Here is a 15,764-nt window from a genome sequence, read left to right as displayed (position 1 = left end):
CAGAAGCATTCACATAATTCAAAAGCATATCAAACATGCTATATTTTTAATCACTGCGAACAGCAAAACCAGGCCTTTAAACCATACTTAAACCACAGTGGGGATTTTACCACTGCTCATTGAAAACAACAGCCCGACCCACATAGTAAAATTCTAACAGTATCTGTGACTTGTTTTGCATTTAACTGCAGCTTCAAGCAGAAATGGCTCTGAAAAACGATGCCAGCAAAGAGGATTTAAATCTTCTGTCTTACACAACATGGAAGTCTGCCTGCACCAGTGACTTTATTTTAGATTTATCACTTTCCTTTGGTCCATGTTTGAACTCCCCTCTCTTCCCACCCCCATAGTGAATTCCAGCTCTGCACAGCAATTTCTCTCTAGCTGTGCAAAGGTAGCACCTTCTGGCAGACAAAGGTCCACCTAAGACATGAAACAAAATCACCACCAAGTATTTCAAAGTGAACGCTGCTTTCGTGTGAAAAGGAAACCACGCCTTCTGTCTTAATTACTTTGCCATGGTTCTTCCTACTGCATAAAGACTATCAGAAAAAGTAAGACTTATCATTTATTAAGCAAACAGAGTTTCTGTTTTACTGCGTTCATTGAGAAGTCTGAAGAGTCTCAAGAAAGGCTATATTCTCATTTGTGGAATTTCTGGAGTAAAGGTGGAAAGCATCAGGTTATTTTGCCAGAGGAGTTACCTTCTTGAAACTGAAACTTAACACACACTGAAGGAAAATTCCTCGCACAGGGATCAAGTAGATCCTCAGCTGCAACTGGCATCAGATTGTCTGGCACTGAATTTTTTGCCAGGGCATTGGAAAAGAATTGTCAGCTATGGCATTACTGCTGCTCCTTTTACTGGACAAATCCTGACTCACCTGTGTTCTGAAAGCATGAGCTGCCTAACCAGTTAGGCCTGCGAGGGGAGAAGTACTGAAAGACACTCACAGGTCAGAAGGGACCACTGTGATCCTTCATCCTGTTGTCCTGTATAAGCAAAGCTACCCAGCTTAACTGGCTCATTTTTGCAGTGGAAAGAACTGTTTTTCCCTGATACCTGGGAAAATATTACCGGGCCCTGTGTTAATAATAACAACAATCATATTATTATTTATTAATGCTACTGATTATCTAATTGAAAGCAGCTTTGTATGTCTGTACCCACCAAAAATTCAGTCAATTTTATTTTCTTTCAAAACAACAAATTAACCCTCATGTCATTGGAGTACTGGGGCCTTAGGACCGCCAATTAATTACTGGTAGCACCACACCAATTGAGACCAGGGCAGTGGGATTTGGCAGTCGTTGGGGAGCTATCGGTTTCCATGCCACCAGCACAGACAGGACCACCAAGGAAGTGTAGATAAACATGGCAGGAGGCTGAGAACTGTGCTGGAAAGCAGGACTGAGCTTTGCATCTAAATGTTCCAAATAAGACGTTGTTTAGGTATAACAAGACCCAGTAATACACAGAAAATACACACTGCAATGGTTGCAGACAGGATCTGAACTCTTTCTTCTACTGGAAGATACCAAAGTTCATTAAATGCAAAGAGATATCCCGTAGATCGTACAAATAAACCACAGTACAAATTTAGACATAATGCTAACTTCAGCTCTCACGGTGAGGTATATGGCTTTATGTAACTTTGCTCTTTCAGTGGCTTGCTTTCAGTTTGCACTTCTGTTAAAACCAGCATTGTCTGCAACACGCACTACAAAATGTGCTCAAGCCAAATTTTAGCTAAGAGGAGAGCTCTTTCCCATTTCCTGTTCTTCTTTCCAAGTTTCTCTCTGCCATCCCTCCATTTACCCTGATGTCCTTGTGTCTCTCCTAGCATTGCCAGTCTGAATGGTTAGCCTCCCTGTTACGGACAGGGTGTTATGCTACCTCTTGTATTTAATTGACTAAAATATGGACTTAACAAAAATCCCACCAATATTTGTAATAATTTGTAGTATTTGTAAGGGCATTAAATATCCACCAGCATAAAAACCAGCACAAATTGAAACGGATGGACAGAGAGCACAGGCAGGCAACTGAGAAAACCACATGCCTTGTCAAACAAGCTCAGTCTGTCTGGTAGAATGCCACTAGCCTGCTCACAATTACCCTAAATACACAGCTTAATCTACTGCAAATCTTGTGACAGAAAAAAAAAAGAAGCCTGCCCTTCAAGCTTTGTAGCAGTCACTAATAATAAGGATGAGCTACAGAATAACTTCATTTTGTCCAGATAATTACATACGGTCCTCTTCACAGCAAGTCCTACCGTATTCTAGAAAGGAAAATTGAAGTCTGCTAGCTGTATTTTAAAAGGAAACCCAACACCACTCACTAGGAGTGTCAGACATCACTTTGCTGGAAACATGGAAACAGGATCAGTCACACCATCCTGAACAGCACCTGGATCCTTTAGGATCCAGCTAAAAGCAGAAGAAAGAGAGAGACCAAAGGAAGCATCACTGTTAATATCCTGAAGATAATTTCTCAAGTGTTTCTAAGTTTTTCACTATCTGAATCCAAGATGACCAAGATTGATGAAGAGGTGATTCCAAGGAGAAGAGAGGGTTTATGATAAGAGAAGGATGTCCACACATGGAATTTTCTTCCTGTTCTTTAAACTCACTTTACTAAACGTAATTTGCAAGACTAGCCAAGTCCCTTAGCACACAGTATTTTTCTAAATTAAAAATAAAGTGATCTCCCATAACCACTGGCTTTGCTCTTGAATTCCTGAAAGATGTTTTCATGTCGCCCCCAGCAACTATAACTAGACTTCCCACCTAGGGCAACCTTTTATACACTGGCAAAAGTTAATGTTAAGGGGAATATTGAGGGGTAATGGCTCACACCTGACTGAAACCAAGGAAATCATAAGCCACTTCAGAGGTTGTATCTTCTGTGAAAATCCCTAAGGGCAGCAACAGCTTTGTGAGACCACCCTTACTGTATGAGCTCGTAGTCTCTGTGGAGTCTTCATGACTTTGGTCTTCAAAGTCTATAGATTAATAAATCGCTCAGGTGGGCAGCACAAATTAAACACTGTTAACAACAGGTATGGTATGGGAGAAGAATTAGTAAAAGAGACCACTATCCTAGGGTCTCTCTGGTTGAAAGAAGACGAAGAGCAGTGCCAAGAACTGGAACCACTAAATTAATGTGAGAATTCAATTAAACCTAAGAAATATGAATATGTCATTCTGGGAAAGATATAATGACGTAACAGGAGGCCGTCAGCCTCAGGGAACCTGACAGTTCTCACCACTTGAACATTTGCTATCAGCAAAGCCTATAGGAAGTAGCTGGATAGCAAATGCTACCTCTTCCTTGGAGAGGAGCTGGCCCACCACTGTCTCTGATTATCAATGGGCTGTTTAAAGGCAAATGGGTATAGTTTTCCACCAAATCTTTGTTCTCACACATCATGCTTCTATTTTCCCACTAGGATTTTCTTTAAAAATACTAACAGGAATAGTGGGAACAAACACCAACAAATCTAAGGTAGGGAAAGGATTTACTGCTCGTGGCATTAATTCTTTCACTAATAAACCATAACTGCAAATTCAGTTACTCTTAATAGCAAAATTAGGTTCTTACCTGTTACTTTTTGCCATTCACATGACCTTTAGTCATTGGAACTGGAATTGACTTGTGTGGGTGTAGTTTGGTATGAGAATTGAAGGCTCTCATAATTCTCAAACACACCTACATTGATGTAAGAGCTGCTTAGCGTTTCAATGGAAAAAAGAAAAGATAAGTAAATCTTGATAATGTAAATAGCATTCAAGCTTTAGAGATCATTTCCTGAAGAAGTGGAGTAAACTAGGTCAGGGGGGCAGGAGGGAAGACTTAAAACAGGTTTGCTATCAGGATTTCAGAAAGTAATTGAAAAAAATAGACACAGATTGATGAAATTTGTTATTTAATATGAACTGGGAATGCTGTTCTGACAGACATATAGATCAACGGATCAGTCGTGTCATGATCTGTGACAGTGCTTGGAGCTGATCATGGAAACAGTCAAATTCTTGCTTTTTGTTTTGACACTTGATGTAAACTGGATTATGGTACAATATTCTTTTCCTGAACATTCCCAAAAGGCTCACTGTCTCTGCCCACCCCTAAAACTACAAGGTTTTGCATTTTTCATCAGATAGTGGTGCAATTTTTTTAGGCTTTCCTTTGTGAGGCTTGTTTGTTACCACAAGGGAGAGCACTCACTCAGACTGCTGATGAGGAACAAGTCTCCCAGGCAAATATGAGTTAGCAGAGAAGCTCTGGAGCACTTCTTCATCCATATAATTTCCCTGTTGTGAGGGACAGTTTAATATGTTCCTTTAATCCAGGTTCAGAACAGCTTTTGATTTGGTATAGGTTTGTTAAAACTAACCTCAGAGATAATGCTATGGCAGGAGGCTCTTCTGATGCCTACTGCAATGAAGGCAACCCTACTGGCTTTCCCATGTAAGACTGAGAAAAACTTTTCCATATAAGATTTGTTTTGTTTTGACAGTGAAATATGAAGGGGGGGTAAAAAAGTCAGTCCAAAATCAGCTTGATCCAAGTCACATTTTCTTCCTATTCCTCCTATTGAAATGAAAAAGGATCATCCCACCCTACCCGCATACAAACTTAAAACTGTTTATAAACAAAAATAACACTTTTTTGACTCTTCCCTCAAGTGCCTGTGTATGATAAAAGATGTGCTGAGCTTTTGAGAAGAGAGATTATCAAGAAGATCTCAGATGAACTGTTATTCATTCAGCGGGTAGGAGACAGCGATTCAACTCCTTTCTCTGTGTGAGGGTTTGAACCCACACCTCCGACCTGAACGCCCTGAGTTACGTGAGCTACTTCCTCATATTTAGGACAGAGTAAACACAATACCACTGAGACATTCAAACTTCTGATCTGAATTTGGGAAATGACACCATCCTCTCACTAGCCATGCACTCCTGCCATCTGTCCATCCGGGAAAAAGAGGTAACTTTCTTAACCAGAAGCAATCAAACAGGCAGGCATCTGAATTAACTCCTCCTTCTGTGTGTTTCCTGCTGAGCGCTCCAGTAACGAATGCATGCTGGAGTTGAGTGCCCCAGTAACTGCCACCAGGCAAGCCAATCCAACGTGTCACCAGAGGATCCGAGCAGGAATCAAATTATGATTCAGAATATGGGCATATGAGTAAATTATCCTAAGGGTGTGAATTTATTTATGTGTTGGCTTCTCAGCAGCAAGTTATGGTGCATCAGGACCCACAGTCCCAGTTGTGGATGTCCTTCCGTATCACTGTGGCGCCAGGGAGTAGCACCCATTTGGTGTCTTCATCGCTTCAGTCAGCCCAAGCGCTGGCTCAGAGGCAGGACTCACAGGGAGGGATTAGAGAATCACAACCACCTTCGTAATGAGATTTCATTTCCCTAACGCAATGACTTGTTTTAATCCCACTAGTCCTCCCATCTTTCAAAGAGTCCTCAGAGCAAATCAGGCTAGGTCAAAGTAAAGAGAACAAGTAATAACTTACACTCCAAGCAACATGGACATCTAAATTTCATTTTCAAAAGCCAGTTAGACTGTGACTGAAGTGAACAGTCTGAAAAAGGAACTTTTCAGTTGGAAAAAGCAACTGGTGTTGCCAGCAGGGAGGAGCACACAACGTACCTGATGCTACCCCATGTCGATGCTGGTCTTCCTATATTTCCTTTAGAGTCAATGGAGTGAGGCAGCCTTTTCCCAAGGTCAACTCAGAGCATCTTGGTGAGCTGGCTGAATGACCACTTCTTGTCCATATTTTTGAAAACTACTTATTTTTTATTTTAAAACCTAAACCTCTTAAAAATGCTCACTAAGTCATCACAACCATCCTCGTGCATGAGCAAAATACCCCTTTCTATTTACACTTTGCTTAGCCCCTTTAATGTTTGAGCATCCTCTTTAAGACTTTAACATCCAGTAACAAATGTGTGAAGCAAAACATTCGAGGCCTTGGTTTTGGCCTGTATAAGGAGTTTGACTTTCCTGAGCTTTAAGGAGGAATCTGTCATAATAATGCATACAAGGGGCAAATACCATTTTTCAGCAGCAATTAGATCTTTCAGGAATGCAGTCATATTTCTCCATATTAGTGTTCATTGCAAGGTATAATATATTTTCTATAGAGAGGATGAGACCCTATATAATCTTTTTGACATGAGAAACATGTTTACAAATCAGTATGTTGGGTACGCTTCCTGCTACTGACACCAGATTTGGAGAAAGGGATTTTAGTAGCAGAGTAAATACACAGCAGTTTACTCCCAGAGACTTGGGTTTAAATTCTTACTCAAAAACAAGAAAAAATAAATGTGATAGCCTCCATCGTACTCAGCACAAGTTATTTATCATCACTGACCCATCAAAAATTTAGTGCACCAGCCAGCACTCATCTGGCAGGAAAAGCCGTATTCAGGAGTAACTGGAGACTTGCCTGTCAGCAAGAGAAGCACGTACACTGCCTGTGTGTTGTACTAGCATGGTTTTTTTTTCAGAGCATCAATATCATTGATGATATTAACAAAGGTAAGTAGATAGAAGAAATTGTTAATAGTTGAAATTATTCAAATAGAGCTGCCTGGAAAATAGGAAGATTTTATCTTTTTCCACCACAGAAAACGATAACACATTTTTCCTCAGAAAGAAAAGCTGATGTTTCGGACACTGTGGAGATATTCCCGTTGTACGTTATGCCACAGCTTCCTTCGGACAGGGCTCTGGGACAGGACTTCATCCTCCTTCACACATTACCATCTCCATGCCTGACCAGGGGAGAAGGTACAGGGATCATTGTGTGTCTTTAGAAATGACACTGCCTGGGGAGTCTCACCCCTAAGGGAGTAAGGAGGTGAGACACAGGAGAACTTTTAACTATTTACAGCACTACAGTGGTTGAATGCAGGGCATCCAATACTTCCATTTTTAGAATTCCGTTTTTCAACAAAATTATAAATGTATTTCTGTTTGAAAGAATTCCCTTTTTCCAAAGCCTGACAAAAGAAACAGTTCCAACGATAAAAAATCGATTTGGTTTAATTGCTTCCACTTCCCACATCATCGCACAGAACTGACAAGCCCCGGCAACTCTCCTTGTCAGCTCCATTTCAGCCCTGTCACTGGTGCTGCAAAATCAGATCACAAGGAGAAATACTTTTATAAGTCAGTGACTAAATATTTTCATGAGATTTCTCCCCCAGCCTTATCTTAAAAGGGCAACGTGTGACTGGCAACGCTAAGAAAAGAATTCTTGTAATTGTCCTCAGGCTAGGCACTCTCTGGCAGCTACAAAATAAATTTAGCCATACCGTCAACTGCAGTAACTATAAGCAATAGGCATTATCTCTATTGAAAACATAGCATTGCTCTGCAAGTTTATTAATGCACAGGCATTTTCAGTTAATTTTTCAGTAGACTTACTATTTCTGCCTGTCCAGACTTAGGAGAAGTGAAAGGGAGTTTATAGGCATACAAAGCAGGAAAAAACAATCTGACTTCATCTGCTGGTGACTAGGGTTTTGTCAAATGTATATAGCCAAAGAGCTTTAGAAAAGCTGGAAATTACTGTTTTCACCTTCTTTGCTTGGATAGCTATCAAACATTTTTTATTTTTAGCATCAAAGTAGCTGAAAAGGCATTGTTAGAAAGAATGGGCTCTCTCTCTTGGCTCAGGCAATAAACTTCAGGGAGGGGGCTTAACTTCAGAGACTGTTCTGAAAAAATGTTTTTTCATTCCAAATCCAGCTCAGCAAACTTAAAGTGTTTATTCTATTCCTTAAAGCTTGTGGTCTTATTTAATTGTACAATATGTTTTTATATATATTTGATTCGGTTCCTGTGGATGTAATCAGAGGAGGACAGCAATAGCATCTTCTAAGAACATAATGACCACTCTGGGTCAGACCAAAGCTATAAGTAGCCCCGTATCCTGTCCCCAGCAGCTGCCACTGGAGGATGCTTGCCTAATATTATAAAAACCAGGGCAAGTAGGAAGGGATTCCCCCCCCGCCCTGTTTTCCTCTCAATTTCTGGAAATTAATGATGCTGGGACTTCCTGAATCAGATGATACTCTGGATTACTGTCCTCAATAGCTGTCTTTATGCCATTGTACGGCTGATAAGCAAGGCTATGATTGCTGCTTGCTTACATGGTGTTCTGTGTGGCCTCTTTGGTCCTGCCCTCCTTACCATCTCTCTAGCTTGCTTCTTGAATCATGTATTGGCATCTGATGCAATTAAAAGAGCATACTTCAGATATAACCATCTTTGAAGAGCAGATCAACAGCACGATTTTTACAAAGTTATTTGCAGAAACCCCTTACAAGTGATTTATTCTTTTATAGCACTGGCTAGAAATTACGTATGTGCATGCTTCTCGAGGCAGTGAATCGGCAAACGAGTGATCTGGGCCAAGACCTCAAAATTAGGGGTGAAACCCGGCTCTTCAGTGTCTACATGTGCACTTTACAGATCCTGCAGAACTTTGTGCCCAAATAAATTCTTGCATCTGATAACAATGAAATATAATGACTCGGGCTACTGTGCCCTGAAGTCACTGAATAAGGCAACCGCCTACCTCTCGTAGCCCCAGCACAGCCAGTGCTGCTTGACATAGCCTCATGTGTAACTGGTTGGGGAATGCCTCTGCCTTCTTTTACAGCAAGGTTTGCTAAAGCATCCCCTATGATCAGCTCTTGTGCTTCTGTAAGACCTCCAACTAAAAGCAGGAAGGGGACAGTGCCTACCGTCAGACCCACTCCTGTGGTTTACAGTTCTCTGCCTTCTCACAACCAGGCTCATAAAATAAAGAATAATCCAGCTTTGGGCTAGTTTTGCAAATATAAAAAAAAGACAATCTTGGGAGCAGAAGTCCCAATAATGCTTCACATTCACATTATTAATCTTCAGGCGGTACCAATATGAATGAATTAATCTCAGTGGGTGAAATTCAGCCCTGATAAAACTCTGATGAATTTCGTGGATATTTGCCAGGGAGAAATTTAGCCTTCATTTTTTTTACCTCTCTCCTTTTGGCAGTCCTGCTTACTCTTACGCTTGGAGCGCTTTGTGTTTCCCACTCTGTCCATGGCACACATTTTGGCAGAAGCAAATTTCACGACATGCCTGCTGGCTGTATTGAGCCCAGTCCTGCCCTCCGTTAGAGCCGTGTAGCCTCAGTGGTTTCCTGGGTATATCCAGTGGCACGTATTTGGCCCATTGTGAACCAAAGGGAAGAATGAACCTACTAGGAAAACAAGAATAAACCTCTTCCAGCTTGCTCAGTTCTACCTTAAAGTTTAGAAACTTCTGCAATTCCTAATCCACATTTCTCTGGAACTGAAATACAAACAACAATTTTGCCTCATTTCTTCCATTTCATCAGCTCACTCTTTTTAAATGTCACAGACAGAATCAGTGTCACTCATATAAGAAATTTTAAAGTAAAACTCAGAAACTGCTTTCTTTTAATGCTCAAACCTGCAGCAAATATAAACCATTGTAAATGAAACCTAATTTGCTAACATGCAGTGCTAATTTGATTACTCTAGATAAAGGTCTTAGTGGGCCCAATTGGCACTTGCTGCAGTGTGAAACTAGAAGGATAATTTGCTAAGAGAAAAGTGCAAGCTCTCTTTGGCACCCTGAAATGTGTTCTGTTGGTTTTGTGCTTTTGCATTTGAGTGAGTACTCCAGCACAAATTGGGCACAATTAGCAGCACATTTGAAAAAATACAGCTCAGTTCTGGTGCTAATTTGTCCTTGCAATAACACCAATTTCCCCTGTATTTACACTCAGTAAGCGTACAGAGGCTAACACAGAGGAAAGCTTTGGACAATTCTCATTTGTATAGCACAGAGCAAATAATTCTTTGTGCCCCATGTGAAATGAGTCGAATATCTCAGCCCACTTTCCAGAGAACATGTGTCTACATCACAAAATCTGCCACCACAAGTTGGCACTAATTGGCAGTCTCAGCAAAGTGGCAAAGGAATGAATGGCCCCTGGATACCGAACTAACATTTTTCCCCTACAGGTGGTCTTTTCAAGTCGGAATTGAGACATACATTGTTTAGGCAAGGTGAAGTTTGTACTGCTGGTACATGTTTTGTTGATTCATAGAAGATTTCAGTGTATAGTGAGCGTTTTCATGAGCGTTACATTCACACTATTAAAAAAATAAACAAAAACCTTAAATTGTATTAAAAAGCAACAAAACAAATCCCAGCTGTCCCTATTTTTCCCCCACTTCGCCTCCTCAAAATCCTTAGTATGTTCAAAGGCATGACCAAATCTTTTCAGTTCTCTTCAGCATATATTGATGAAACAGCTCCCTTAGATCTGATACCCAACGAAAAGATTAGGATGCCAGCTGCTTTTATCAGGGACCTGACTCTACAGACTTTATTCACATATAGCCCCATTTGTGCCATTTTCTAGGCCTTGTTCAAAAACCACTAATACCAGTGGGAAGTCCCCCAAGCTCCAGTAAGCTTTAGAAAAAGTCCATTGGTGAGAGGGGTGTTAAGGAGTTCAATCTGCATAGTACTGTCACAGAAATAAATATCAGAGATGCTTTGATTATGGAGTATAATTACATTTACAGAGAAAATAATTTGAATACTAAAGAGGCTCTGCAGAATGACAGAAAATTAAATCCAGATAAAGCAAAAGCAGATAAAGTGATACGTTTTTTCCCTTTTTAACAATGGCAAGCAACTAACGAAACAAGCTTCCAAAGGAAACAGAGAAGCGTCTGTATGTTGACATCTTCAGCTGAAGATAAGGTACATGCCCAGATGATGCGATTCAGTTATCCTCAAGGACCGACTGAAATTTTAAGGTACTTGTTATATGAGCTCAAACTAGATGATCTGGTTTAATTGTCTATCCTATAATTATTTTATGCATTTTTAGATTTTGGAAATCACCACACACTGTACAGTAAGATGAGTTGATTGCGTTTTTTTGTCGTACCCCTTTCAGAAACTTCCAGCTCCTGCTTGCTTGATTGTATTTTCTGGCAGGAACTTCTCCCCCTTTTCAGATGCTTGTAAATGTGAACAAACACTGAACATCAGAGGGAATGGCGTGTGCAGTCATCTCTAAAATGGAACAGGTTTTCACCAAGCCAAGAAGCAGCACTTACTATTCAAGGGAAGAGAGGATTCATTCTCCTCTTCTGATTCAGCCACTGACCCTCTTAACATGACAGGTAACAAGCACAAATCGGCGGTTGTGGGTTTTGGCCAGCGTAAATGTGTCAGGAATTCGACCGAAACCATCTCTCTCATTTCACATAGGCTGGCACACAGCAGAGGGACACAGTTTTTCAGCACTAACAACTCAGCCACAGGTAGGTATACCTCTATCAAAGGGATAAGAGTATCAAACTCTTATCTGGCGCTGATGGCAAAGAGAAACAGAATGTTTTTCCTGTTCCTATGGGAAGGGATCTTTTCCTGCCACTATTCATAAGCACATAAAGCCCCATGAGCTCTGCCAGTCCTCCCCCATTCATTCATTCAAAGTGAACAAGAGTCAGGATTAGCAATCTGTAAATCAGAGCAGATAAAATCCTGCACAGTGCTGCCTCTGAAGCAGGCCAGCTTCCGAACTGTGACTCTCAAGTGACACAGCTTGGTCTCTGCTTGCGGTTTATCCACTCAAAGAGTTGAATACACCAGTCCTCGTTGATACATCCTTCAGGCTAGTTTAAAACCAGATGCCAAAGGAGAAGTTATCATACTTCTATGAATAATCACCGTTTAAAAAAACCAAAAAGGTATTTCTGGACTTGTCTTGAAAAATAGCTTTTCAGATTATCCAAAAAAGAGTTTTAAGCTGCCTGGCCTTCTTATGGGATGTAAAAGAGGACTTCTTTATACAGCTCTTGTGTTGGCTACTTATCTTAGAGTGATGTAATTTGACATTATCACAAATTGCCTCAGAAAAACTTTGACCTGTAACTCTCATATAGCTTCATTCAAGTTTTGTCTCCAAGCTAAGTAGAGAGATTGGAAGAGAAAGATCCTTGGTTGTTAGCAAGCGCAACACATATCATACGAAACCTGCTTTGTGGCCCTGACAATCTTTGTTCTACATGCGCCAGGTTAGCTTGATAAACCAAGTCAGCTACTGCACCCTTTGCAGCTTGATGGCATGGTTCCACTAAGACCTGCTGTCTCGTACCATCAGTCACTGAGCCTAGCCTGTGGGTATTAGCTGCGATTTCCATACATACTGGAGGAAAACTGATACCAGCAGGACAGGTGAACAGATCCAACAAGATAAGGAGGGTTGATCTTGCACTAAGGACTACCGTCAGAGCATCAGTAACTCTGACTTCACTGTGAATGGAGTATAAGCTAAAATACCATTCTCTCACCTAGAATCAAAACAATATTCTGTCTTTGACACTTCCCACACTGTACATGACTGATCCCATATCCCTAGAACTTTACTCCTTTTCATTCCACTTTGTCTGTATCCCCTAGGTACAGAAATGGAAGAATCCTCTCCAGAAAGAAGTTATCCCGATGAAACCACTCAACGTTTGGCACACTCACCTTCTACACCATGCTTTCAAGAAGCAGAGAGCTACATACTGCAACCTCTAAGTATTTCTGTTATTATTACCTTTGGGCCAAATTCGCAAGGAGCCCGGTTTGGCAACTAAATTGGCTATTGAAACTCTAACCCCTGGTTGTCCTCAGGCTGCTACAAAAGGAGCATTAAAAGGAGAAATCAAAGCAAATACCACCTTGGAGAGAGAACAGAGTCTAAGAATGGAGTGGGAGATTCAGCTAACTGAAGCTGGGGAGGTCCGGCTCTGTGGCATGGCAGGGCCGTTACAGCTGCTACCGTGCACTGACTTCTCCTACCTGCCAAATTAATTTCCCTCCTTCTTGATATTTAATTCCAAAGAGCTACGCAGGACAGCCACTGAATGAATGTTATGTTTTGTAACAAGTCATTCCAGTCTGCGCTCTTCCCCTTCCCCTAGGCCCTACCTGTCTTCTAAACAGGCCAGGGATTAGACATGGTAGCGGGCTCTGTTGACTGATGCGAGTGCTGAAATTAGAGCTTTGCTTACTGATACCACTTCTATTTGCTTTACACTATTTGGAAAAAAATTCACTAAATACCTGTGGATAACAGGTCAGGCCGGTTAGCAGCATTTATTTACTTCTGTCCCGCAGGAGGGTCTGGCTGAATAAGAAACTCACAGTAGGGATGATTTGGACAACAAAGTTGCATTTGCTGCTTCCACTTATTTTAACCCAAATTATCTAGAAACAAGTTCAGCCTCTGCGGTTTTATATTTTACAGCATGCCAGGAAGGTTGTTGACTGCTGATAATCATGGAAATTTATTATTTAAAACAAAAATAAAACTAAACCAACACTAACCTAAAGTAAAAAGCCAGATTTTAAGATGACAGATGATACCTGCTGTCATAGCTGTGACTGACTTCTATTAGAAAGAACGAAAATGACTGTAAGAGCTGAAAAACAAGACTGTGGAATCCTCCGTCATTTCATGTCAACCCCCTAGGTGTTGGGCATGGTGAAGATATACTGCCATAAATCAAAGCTAGTACCACTAGCCAGATGGTTCACATTTGTGTACTAAGTGCTAGGCAGTAACAGAGCACAACAATCTGTTGTCTTTCCACAGGAGGGGTCTCAGATTTGAGCAGCTAATTAGGCTAAAATTAATGAGGCCCAAACTGAACACTTTTCCACACAGAAATGAATGTATGCAGAAACAGGCCATAATCCCTCTCTGACTTAGAGCAGCGATGGCAGTGAAAACAGGTAGGAGGAAATTGTGTGAGGGAAAGGTACGGATAAAAGCCTGTCCAGACAACTGACACCGGCAGATTAAGAGAAAGAAAGAAGAAAAGACCAAATCTTCGAAGAAGAGAAACTGTCTGTCTCCAGAGTTTACTTGGGAAGCTGCTGCACTGAGGGTCAGCTTGTTGCAAACTTAGTCCAGATGGCTGGAATAAATATTTTACAGGTAGCATACTTTACGTGATGCTTGCATGTAACTGAGTGTCCCGTTATGGCAGACCTTCAGAGATTTAGAGACAGGGACACCTAATTTGTGGATCCCAAACGAGCTTAAATAGCAAACCACCCTGCCCTGCTAAGCCGCTGACAATTTTGCTCAGAAGCGGTATTCCCTGGGAACGGCGCTGGTAAAACGCTGACACCTAACCCATTAGGCAGCAGACTTTCTGGACTGCGCTGATGACACAGATACTAAATTCCACTTTGTTTCCACTTCCTTCAGGCACCCGAGACTCTTTTGCAGATCGGGGCCTCAGCTATTTGACGGGCCACAAGCCAAAAAGGTTCTGTAGAATGTAGAAAATTTTTTAGTTCCTTTCTCCTCCAGAGAGCGAGCTTCTTGCACTCAGACATGCTAGGCACTTTGGCAATGCTGAGATCCGGGGCACTGCAATAATGTTTAATACCATTACTAATGCTTATTTTAGAATCTGCTTGTCCTTAAAGACATGATAGTGATCTTAATTATTGTCTCCAACATGTATTTGCCTGAAATAATTATTATACTTCATTCCTATAGAGACAATGAGATAAAACTCTAATTTCATTTTATTGGCCCTTCTATCCATCAAGAAATGAGTTTCTTGTGAGAGCTTTGAAGTAGTCCCCTTCACGGATTAAACCCCTTGAAAGTACAAGAACAGAAGGGTGGGGTGTGGGGGAATTGAAATAATTTACATCCCAGCAGACATGTAATGGGAATCAACAATGCAACTAGACCTACATGATGGTTGAGAGGAAAACGTTGAGACATGCTATTCAGCCTGAAAAAAGTCTGTTTAGCTGCAGCTTTTAGTTCAGGAGACAGCCAAGGGCTGCACTAAGTCAGAGGAAATAAGTAGCAAAAAGGAGCTTCCCTAATAATTTTTTTTTTTTTTTTTAAAAAAAAAAAGGTTTACTGGATAAAAGAACATCAGATGCTTAACTGTCACTTGGCTGGCTGCCAGGTCAGCACAGGCTCTCAGCATCAGTGTCAAAATTGTACAACGTGTAGGAATAGATAGCACAAACTCTGCCTAAGCAGCGGCTAGATTTCATGTTAGATCTGCTCAAGATATTCACTCTGGATCTCCCCAAAATACGAATAGCACTATGCTCTGAATTTCGTTACCAGCAAAATTTCAGCCACAATTTTCTCAAAAGACAGACCCGTAAACTTGATCGCCTGAGACTGGTTTATGTATTTACCTCCGAATGAATACAGGCCAATTTCCTTTCTTTTTTTAAAATTTCAAACAGGATCGAAAAAAGCCCTATCCATTAAAGGGAAAACTCTAAGCACAAGAATTATATGACCTGAGATCACAGTAGCAAAGCTCAGTATCCAGTTGTATGCAAGGATGGATCCCACACAATCCTTGGAGCTGTCTCCTGGGACAGAAGGAACGGTTTGGGCTAGTCTTGTAACATCTAGACAGCTAGTGCTTTCCCACGGAAAGCAATGGTGTCTTAATGTTTTTAGGAACTTGATTGTAATGGGTGCTCGGCATCCTGCCCTGAAGCAGACAGAACAATTACACATGCTCTGAACTTCAAGTTTATGAGCAACTCAACTGATCTAAAATTTAATCATGTCTATAACTCTTGAGTCTGACTGGAACCAAGAGTGCTGAGGCCCGTGCTGATTGGAAGCTATACGGTTAGGTTA

This window comes from Phalacrocorax carbo, chromosome 5 (assembly GCF_963921805.1).
Source record: "Phalacrocorax carbo chromosome 5, bPhaCar2.1, whole genome shotgun sequence".
NCBI classification, from domain to species: Eukaryota; Metazoa; Chordata; class Aves; order Suliformes; family Phalacrocoracidae; genus Phalacrocorax; species Phalacrocorax carbo.
The sequence above is the reverse complement of the archived record's forward strand: the minus strand, read 5'-3'. Positions refer to the sequence as shown.